At 38.3% G+C, this 10,504-nt stretch overlaps 1 protein-coding gene across 1 annotated transcript in view; it reads right to left on the bottom strand.

Annotated features, from left to right (window-relative positions):
• The window catches only part of Eph (Eph receptor tyrosine kinase), a 353,257-nt gene that overhangs the window by 74,641 nt on the left and 268,112 nt on the right, over nt 1-10,504 (bottom strand). The window lies entirely within an intron of this gene.

Genomic DNA, 10,504 nt, shown 5'->3' with positions numbered 1-10,504 from the left:
AGTAGAGAAGACAACACAAGGTTAAATCACAAGAGCCTCCCCCCCAACCTAACTAATCAGGCCGAAATCATATGAAGGATAATATAAATCCATTTATTTTTTTTTTTCTTTTCAACAAATATTAAATTAAATTACTTCACAGCCGTAACTGAGTGGCACAGAAACCCACTTCAGTGGCGAAGACGGCGATGCACGGAGAGCGCTGCGGACGACGCATACCGCTTGGGGCAACTCCAACACCTATACGGGTAAAATTGCATATGCCCATTTAGATGGGCAATCAAGCCTCCAAACGACCGAAGATGCCGTTGGCACACACGACATCGATACCCCCCCTGAGGCGTTGGACCCTGTGCTGGCTGCGGCTCCCACAACACGTTCTCGTGCGCCTTATGGAACCTGGCGTACCAGGCGGTGGTGCTCCCGCGTAGCTTAACCACCAGAGGCGTCTGCAGGGCCCGGAGCACACACCAACTCGTCCGGCGCGTGGCAGATGTAGGAGCCCCTCCGCCGCTCCGGGTATTGGACATCCGCCACCACCTGGATTGGCTCCTCTTCCCCAGTCTCCAAACACACTAGAAGCAGTTGCATCGGTTCCATCTGAAACGAAGAAAAAAAAAATCCATTATCGAAAAAATTATCAAAATCCGTTAGGAATTTGTCATACTTACGTTTTACCAGCTTGAAAATCCTTTTCCAAATAACAATGTGGTGAGGGTAATTTATCCACCACAATCCTACATTAATGTATCCTGGAAAATTCCTGTTACGGGAAAACAACTGGATGGCAACCCGCAAAATACCAACGGCAGCCTCATTAGTGCCGTCATATTAAGAAGGAAAAAAGCGGATCCCGATAACTAAACCAAAGCAGTACCGAAAACCGCAAAAGATCAGAATCGGTACTGACGTGTTTTTGCCGAATATAGGCATCTACTGCAGTACCAAGCAGTCATACACAACAAAGGAACTCAGAAAAGAGGGGAGGACAAAACAAAGAAAACAACCTTTCCTCGCAAAAAATTCACATTTTTTTTACAAAGAAATTTTTTTTTGTGTTGTTTTTCTTTCTACCCTTTCCGTTTTGTTGGGCACTGTTTTCTGGCTGGGGGGCAGGACTTGTTGTTTTTCAACAACAAACATCACAAACAGTCATTATAAGGGCTCGGTACAAAACAATCCGAGTCCCGAAATAAAACAATCCCGACACGACAAAATCCCGAAATGGGAAAAGTCAACTGTTTCTACCGGCCTAGTGTGCTACTGCCCCAGTGACCTAGTTTTTTTTTAAGGGCAAGCAAATACATATATGTATATATATATACTCGCACACCACAAATTCACCAGACCAGCTGTCAGCTAACCAAGAAATACACGACAGGGTTGCATGCAATCTCAGAATGGTACGTGCAGATAGAACGCGTCGCTGAGAACGCATCGCCAATCCGGATGCAAGCACCGGTAGTTGGTACACTTTCGAGTTTAATTACGATTTTCGCTATTCATCATGAGCTGTCGCACAAAATTAAATCCATACCTTCGTGAGCCTCTCCGCTTCGATTTAAACTCGGTTTATTCACCTATTTTAACGTACGTTTGTTAATAAAACAACACGCGTATCCCGAAAACAAGTAATTTTGCGCGGGTGGCTTGGAATCACGTCCGCTCCAACCTCCCACACACCGCAATCTTGCTGGTTATGTTGAAATATATAAGCTGCTCGAAATCACAGCACTAGCTACTTTGCAAAAACGCTCTCGTCACTCCACGTCATTTGACTAGTCATTTTACGGTGACAGGTTATATTCGTAGTCACATTTGCATGGGCGTGGGTAGGTTTGTGACCAGGTGTTTTGTAGGGTAATAATATAATACACAACTGACGAAATACATGCGCTGCAGCGAAAACGCGCATCACCCAACCAACCTCACGGCCACTCGCCCTGGCACATCCATAAAATGCCACAGTCGCCCTGAGAGCGACACGACATGTTATACGCTGGAACGGAGACCTCGGCCTCTTCGTCCAGCCCAGAAAAACCTCAAAACCCTCGAGTCTGGAACGGAGACCTCGGCCTCTTCGTCCAACCAACAAAAAAAAAAACCGCAAATCTGGAATGGAGACCTCGGCCTCTCCATCCGGAACGACAAAAAAACCAAAGAATAACAAAAAAATGGTGCCACTCCGGAACGGAGACCTTGGCCTCTTCGTCCAGCCTTACTGGCCATCGACAATACACATATACATTCTGAATTTCTATACCAAATACCCTTCGGGAACCGTGCCTTTTGATAAAAGCCATCAATAAAACAGGACTACAAGAGTACTTGGGAAAAGTTGAACATTGAATTGTATAATTCAATGGCAAGAAATATTCACTTCACTGTTCATAACCGCTAATTCTTTCATCTTAGCTCAGGTGGCATGCTAAGCAAGTCGGAAGGGATTCCCGGCCATTTTGCGTCGCAGACGAACTCTTCATTTAGATTAAGTTTAGTGTGTAAGTCTTATATTAATTTTTTCTCGTTTCAGCGGAGGTCATTGGCGGAAAACGATGTTGCGTATCGCAAGGGGGGCCGGCATGTTTAGGCAGGATGCCTAACTTTTCCGCATCTGATTGCGACCCCCCCAATGCAACTCTGCAAATCGATACTCGATACTCGAATTAATTTGTAACCACCCACACCATCACCCTCATGCATGTGCCTGCATGTACATGCACGTGTATGTGTGGTTTTTGTCAGCACTCATGCATATGCATGTCGGGGTTGATGTGTGGGTGCCTTTCCCCTCCAAAACGGAGGATTTTGCGGGCCAACGGTTGTGGCTTGCTATACAACCGGCCTCTTTGATTTCAACAGCCAACCAGCTAACATCTGCCGCCAGCGATCTCCAGCGATATTCAGGTAATATTGTAACAAGTTTATTTTACCTCTACCCAATAAAGTGCATTTTTATAACGAGGAAACTCCTCCCGTGTTCTTCTTTATTTCCTTTTGAGTGCATCATCCATTGAGCGAGATCGACCCTTGTGCGCCTACCCACTGCCGGTTTACGACGCACTCAGGCCGAACAGTTGGGTTTGATTATGAATCAGGCTAAACCAAATCACGTGCTATTATCGAGAAAAGAGTCAGTGCATTTGCGCCTTAAAAACCACGCTACTGTTGATAGCTAAATTTCGAAATAGTAAAAGCCTTCATTTATTTGGGAATCAACATTAACACAAGCAACAGCATCATCTCTGAAATCTAGCGAGGAATCACTCTTGCCAATAAATGCTAATTTGGACTAGATAGGTAATTGAAAATAAAGTCCTCTCTCAGGAACGAAGATCATGCTCTACAAGTTACCTATCGTACCCGTGGACCATGACAACATCAGATGAAGCATATCTGGGAGTCTTCAAGAGAAAAGTTCTTCGAAAGATTTATGGACCTCTACGCGTTGGCGATGGCGACTACCGAAGAAGATTTAATGATGCGCTGTACGAGCTTTACGCAGACAGCAACATAGTTCGGCGAATTAAAATGCAGCTGCTACGCTGGCAAGGCCATATTATGCGAATGAAAGATGATGCTCCGCCCAAGAAAATATCTTATCGGAACCCGCCAATGGAAGCATAGGAAGAGGGCGGCCCACACTACGTTTGAAGGACCAGGTTGAAAACGATTTAAACTCCTTTGGTGTGATCAATTGGCGCTAGTTCGTAGAGGGAAGAATCGACTGAACCGCCATACCCGTGTAATCGGTTAAGCGTCAATTAAGTATGTAAGAAATTTAATTAACGACTAGCGGACCCAGCAGACGTTGCTCTGCCCAAGCGTTAATATATCTGCATAACTCTTAAGCAGTGTTTACTTCTTCCTCTCCCTCCCCTTCTCTTCCCCTTTTCCTTATATATTTATTCACTCTTGCCTCTGCCTTTCGCTTTTTCTGCGTCTCATTCCCCCTCTCCGTCTTTGCCCTCACTTCTTTTTCGCTCCATCTATCCATATCCTACCTTCGTCTAAATCTATGTCTTCCTCATTCTCTCTAGTTCTTTTCCATCCATTTTTCCCAGTCCCAGCCCCACCTCAAGTCCAAGTCCCAATACCAGTCACAGTTCCAGTTTCAATCCCAATGCCAGTCCTAGTCTCAGTGCCACCCCCAGTCCTAGTCCCAGTTTTAGTTCAGGTCCCAGTCGGTCCCTGCTCCATTTCTCGAAAAAAGTGTCATAAATACTAATCTAGGCAAATGGCTACCAATATGCCCAATTTCAGGAAATCGAACCAAGAACAGAACTTGTTGGAAGAGATTGGTCCCTGGTCCTCTTCCTGGAAAAAAAGTTATCGTAAACACTAACCTATGTAAATGGCTACCTACATACCAAATTTCAGGCAAATCGTACCGTGAATAGAATTTGTTCGAATAGATCAGTCCCTGGTCGCCTTCCCGGAAAGAAGCTTCACAAAAACGCTATGCTATCTTCAAGTTGGATTAAGCTGCACACGGTGCAGTCGACTAAGTAAGTTGGGAGTCCATCACGTGATACAAAATTTATATATATTAAGATTACAACGGGGAAACAATTATTTTGGTAGTCCCAAAAACGTTTGGGTCGGTTTTTTGGTACGAAGAAAAGTATGTCAGCGGCAGCACAGGTGGCATAGCAAAAATTTGAATTTATATCACTTCTTAGCATATACGAAATGGAGAAATGTTGCATATACGAAAGGGGGTAACAGCAGATATAAAAATAGCCAAAGCAGAAAGAATAATAAAATCCAAATTGGTCAGTCTCTCTGGTGACATCGTTGACGAAGGTTGTTTCGCTCTCTGCTACCGTTTCGTTTAATTCAACGTGCTTTAATATAAGCTTACATTAAAATAAACTGTATGCGCAAGTGCATACCAAGTTAAAAGTACAATCTATTCTATACCTATATATAGTGAAATAAAATTCCCAAACGCGGTGTCGATTCGTGTGATGAAGACCACGTGTCTTCATCGAAAACGCGGAAAGCCATGTCAAAAGATACACCCAGACGTAACTACTGGGCTCCTCTACAAATGATAGATGATGAAAGTCAAGATATTTTTCTGGATTCACAAGCTGAAAACATCATTGAAAAGAAAAGAGTATTCGTGTCGCCAATAAAAGTGTTAACTCAAAATAGTCCATCAGTTCTTAAAATGCTTGAAGAAAAAATAATTACGAACTATGTTGTTAAGAAAATCTCGTTGGGACTGAAAATCCCATGATCAAAAAGAAAATCGCCCCTTTAAAGTGATTCTCAGTGGTCCCGATGGCAGAACAAATGACGATATTAAATTCGAACTTATTGCACGTGGTCTTAAATGTCAAGTAGTAAAGGCCGTCACAAGAGTTTACAACAATTACACTGATACTATTTATGTTATTAGCTTCGAGAATGGTTCCGTTAAGTTCAATGAGTTTCGGACAAAAGCTAAATCTCTCTTTCGTGCAATAGTTAAGTGGGAATTTCAGAGAGAACTGAAGAATAAACCAGTTCAATGCCGAAACTGTCAAATGTTTGGCCACGGAGGGAAGAACTGTTATGTTAAATCGAACTGTTCGAACTGCGCTGGAAAGCATAAAACGTCTGAATGTCTCACTCCAAATATTGAACGCTGCGAAAACTGCAATGGCAGCCATAAATCGACTGACGTGTCTTGTCCAAATCGTGACGCTTGTCTCAAAATAAGAGAAGGAGCAAATCCCAAAAACAATCGAAAAGGGATCACTCACAAAACAAATCACACACATGTCTTCAATGCTCAGTCTTTCCCACTGCTTACGACACACGTCAACAAACATTCAACACCTAAAGAGAGAGTTCCAGTACCTTCAGTATGGTCGCATCGTACATTAGCTGAGAAGCAATCAAAAAGCAGCTTGTTTACAGAGGAAGAGATAACTAGCCTCACTTTAGATATAATCTCTAAATTAAAGGTATGTAAATCTAAAGAGGACCAATTTCATGTTATTACACAGTTAGCTGTGAAATATGTGTATAAAAATTCTGTTTAATGGTTGTTGTTTCACCTCTAAATGTTATAACGTGGAACTATAGAAGTATCCGAAATAAAATAACCGAGTTTTTTGATTTTCTTGTAAGGAGCAAAATTGACATTTGCTTACTGTCCGAAACCTGGCTGAAAAGTAATGATAAACTTTATCACTCCCACTATTACTGCTTGCGTAACGACCGGAAAAACAGATATGGTGGTGGCGTAGCCATTATAGTACATAAATCTGTTAAGTGTACTCTGCTACCAAAAATACAAACTACAGTGATCGAAAATATTGGTATAGAAATAACATTTACAAATAATACCAAGGTATGTTTTTTTAGTGTGTATTTTCCTGGGGGATCAAGAGCAAGTGATGTCGGTCGCACATTTAAAACAGATTTGAGAAAATTGTTTGTTTAACCAAAATACAAAATTTGTTGTCTGCGGCGACTTTAATAGTAGACACCGTGACTGGGGTTGTTTGAGGGTCAATTCTTGGGGAAATATTCTACACGAAATGGGCATAACTCTACCTATTTCCATTTTATACACACAAGACCCCACAACTCTTGATCTTGTGGTCTCAAATATACCCCATATCATAACTGCGCCTACAGCGGTAAACAGCTTAAGCTCTGATCATCTTCAGGTTATGTTTAAGATAAATGATTCCACGACCCCGTCTCCTCCCATACAATTTGACTTTAAAAACGCAATTAGGAAGCTATACACTAAAGTACTACATAATTCGCTGCGAGATGTGTCATTGGAGCTTGATTCCATTAACGACAAATCCCAAATCGATAACAATGTCGATTTTTTGTCAGATAAAATTTTAAATGCTGTCAGATTGGCAGTTCCTAAAGTGCCATGTAAAAAACACCATGTCAGCTTACCACCAACACAACTTATTAGGACAAGAAATTATTACCGCCGTCAATGGGGTCGATATAAAGTCCCAATCGACTTTGAAATGATGAAAAGATACACCCGTTTAGTCAATATAGAAATTTTGCATCACAGAAATAATTCATGGTCAGAAAAATTGAGTGAACTTGAACATGGATCTAAGCCCTTCTGGAATTTAACAAAGGTCCTAAGGAAAAAGTCCCTAGGAATTCCACAACTAGTCTCTGAAAGCGAAATTATTTATACAAATGAGAGAAAAGCGGCATTGTTCTTTGAAAGCTTTTGCGAGTATCACAAAGTTGCGGAAAACTTAGGTACGCAAAGCAATGCTAATTTGATCACTTCTGCTATAAGTGACTTCGATCGTCTTGTAATAAATACCCCTAGTTCTTACTATGTATATTCCAAAATTGTATCATATATCATTGGTCAGCTGCGTACAAGAAAGGCAGCTGGAATTGATGATATCAAAAACGTGATGATAAAGTACTTTTCTAAAAGTACAATCGATTATTTAACCTTTTTAATAAATTCGTGCCTTAAAATACAATACTTTCCTGACACTTGGAAAGTCGCAAACGTTATTCCTATTCACAAAGCAGGTAAAACAAAAAATCTTGTTACTAGCTATCGACCAATCAGCCTATTAACTAGCCTCAGCAAGATACTAGAACAGGTCTTGAAATGTAAAATTTGGGAGGTTCTATCTTCCAACGACATCATACCAGACGAACAGTTTGGTTTTCGACAATTTCATAGTACTACTCATCAAATTAAAAGACTATGGAAAAATATAAAACTAAACTTTAATGCAAAAAAATCCACTGCTCTCGTATCCCTAGAAATTAAGAAGGCCTTTGATACTATGTGGCATGATGGTTTAATTTATAAGTTAATTAACTACGGTTTTCCGCCGCATTTGATCGCAACTATTAGAAGCTTTTTAACTAATAGATATTTTTGTGTACAAGTTGGCAATGAGTTTAGTGACCTTAAACTAATTCCTGCTGGAGCTCCTCAAGGATCAGTTATTGGCCCCATCCTCTATATTATCTACTGCTCAGATATACCAACATTACCTGGTTGTAACTACGCAATGTATGCAGATGACATTGGTATTTTTAATTCCCCTTAGTTTGGTGAAAAGTCTGTGGAAAAACTACAGTATTCTCTAAATATTATCATCGACTATTTGTGTAAATGGAGAGCTAAAGTCAACGTTAACAAATCTCAAGCCCTCTTTTTCACAAGAAAAAGAAATTCTTGTTACTATCCCAATTCTAAACCAAATATATGCAATACAGAGGTGCAGTGGTCGACCAATATCAAATATCTTGGAATTGTACTTGACCCAAAATTACTTTTTAGAGATCACACCCAATATATTCAAACTAAATTTAGTATAGCTCTAAAACTTCTGTATCCGTTAATAAACCGAAAATCTAAGATCAGTAATGAAAATAAGGCCACAATTGCTAAATTTATTTTTCAATCTATAATTTTATATGGGTGCCTAGTTTGGGGTAAATGTACCAAAACGCACATTGAAAAAATACAAGTTAAACAAAATAAGTTGTTGAAAATGATGTTTGATTTGCCGTGGCATTTTTCAACTACAAAGTTGCACACACAAAACAAAATCAGTCTCGTTTCGGACTGTATTGAAAAAATAACTGAAAAATTTGATCGCCTCTGTGATATATCTACAAATCCACTAATTTACAATCTTAATAACTCCTAGTTTATCACATAATTGAACTGCGTACTATATTTATGAATAGTATTTATAGCTGGTATTAACTTTAATGCAAAAGATACTTACCAAGTTTTTTTTTCTAAGCTAAATCCTAAGTCTCCTAAGCTGGATTTTTTTCCTTATATCAACTTAAATTTTTAGCAATCGATATAGTTTAAGCTCACTTATAATACCATAGTTGTAAGGTTTATTTAAGAAGCCATATCATCTAAAACCGTATATTTAAAAAGTTGAAATAAATTGAATTGAATTGAATTGAATAAAAGCCAAATTAGGTTTATTAGCTAAAATATTAATAAATTGGGGATTTAAAAAAAAAAACTTATTGGCATAAAGGAACACTAAGTCCAATTGCATAAAGGAGAGAATAAAATTATTGAAATCGGTCAAACTGTTTTTGAGTTTTGGCTAAATATTTTTCAATTGAAAGAAATATTATTAAAATATATGTTTCTCGAAGACTGAAGAAATCCGGTGTTTGATGGATAAAACAAATCCAGCTGTAGCTTTATCTTCAAATTATCTAGATAATGAAAAAACAACGTTGTCGTACAAAAAGCCAAACTCAAAGGCGGCCTTCAACTGTGACTGAAAAACTGCTTAGAGTTTACTGGAATTTGAATATGACTAAAGTATAAGTAAACTTGGTTTATGCTTAGCTTAACCAACTACTGAAAACACGGCCCGTATTGACAGCCTCCATCCAAGAAATAGTACAAAATAAAACAAAAACTTGAATTTTTGCATTTTCAGTAATTTTATTTACTATTTAGCTTGTCGCTATGTACAAAAGAGTATTAACAAAGAGGCCATATTTTATTTTGCGATCAAGAACTCACGAATACAATAAAACCATTGAAATTTCGCTTAGATATTCTCATTTGTTTATTTGTATTCGATTCCTTTTTTTTTAAGCAAGGTGGTTTTTACTGTTTTCTTTTGTGTATTCATATATAATTGTTGAATACATCAATAAAACCAAAATTAATATTTAAAAATTAAGAAAACCATCATAAAATCGAAAATGAGTTGTAACAATTTAAATTTTCGTTATATTTTGTAAGATTTATAAAGTTGGCCAACCATTGAAAGGGCGGTAACGGACGCGAAAAATTTTAGATATTAATTAAATATCTTACCCGAACTTTCGTAAAAATTTACTTTATTTTTTTAAAGTAATACACAGATCTGAAAGCTTGTTTAATTTCAAGTCCACGTTTGCTTATCACTACAATTTATGTAGTTTTTGGTAACGGACGCGAGATACTTTTCCTTAAGTAAGATCAATTTATAAAAACGTTTCCAAAGTTTATTATGATTTTGTTAATGCTAACTAAATAAAATTATAGAAAAAATTTTAATAAAAGCAAATGTAGAGATCTGGGTTGAACAGCTCAACTACATAAAGAAAGGGCATTATATATTGTTAGTGAAACAGCTAAATTCGCAAAACCAATAAAGCATATCTTTAAAATGATGTTTCTCTGTCCAGGATAAGGGTAACAAGAAACTATTTTATTCCCACATCATACTCACTTTCGTTAGCCCCCATATAATTTTGAGTTTACATCAATGAAACTCACACCATAAAAATTGTTCAGTCAATAAAATGTACCAGAACAATAACATTTCACCTAGGATATAATTTAAGCCAGGCATTAAAAAGAAAAGTGTTGGCAAACACATTGTCGTTAATTGTTGATGAAATAACCGACTAATCAAAAAACTATTGTTTTATAATAATATTTATAACGGCTAGATATTTCGATCAGTTATACAACACTATGTAAAATATATTGTTACGAATATTAGCAAAACTA

This window comes from Eurosta solidaginis, unplaced genomic scaffold (assembly GCF_040869045.1).
Source record: "Eurosta solidaginis isolate ZX-2024a unplaced genomic scaffold, ASM4086904v1 ctg00001072.1, whole genome shotgun sequence".
Taxonomy (NCBI): Eukaryota; Metazoa; Arthropoda; class Insecta; order Diptera; family Tephritidae; genus Eurosta; species Eurosta solidaginis.
This window is presented reverse-complemented; position numbering and strand designations above follow the sequence as displayed.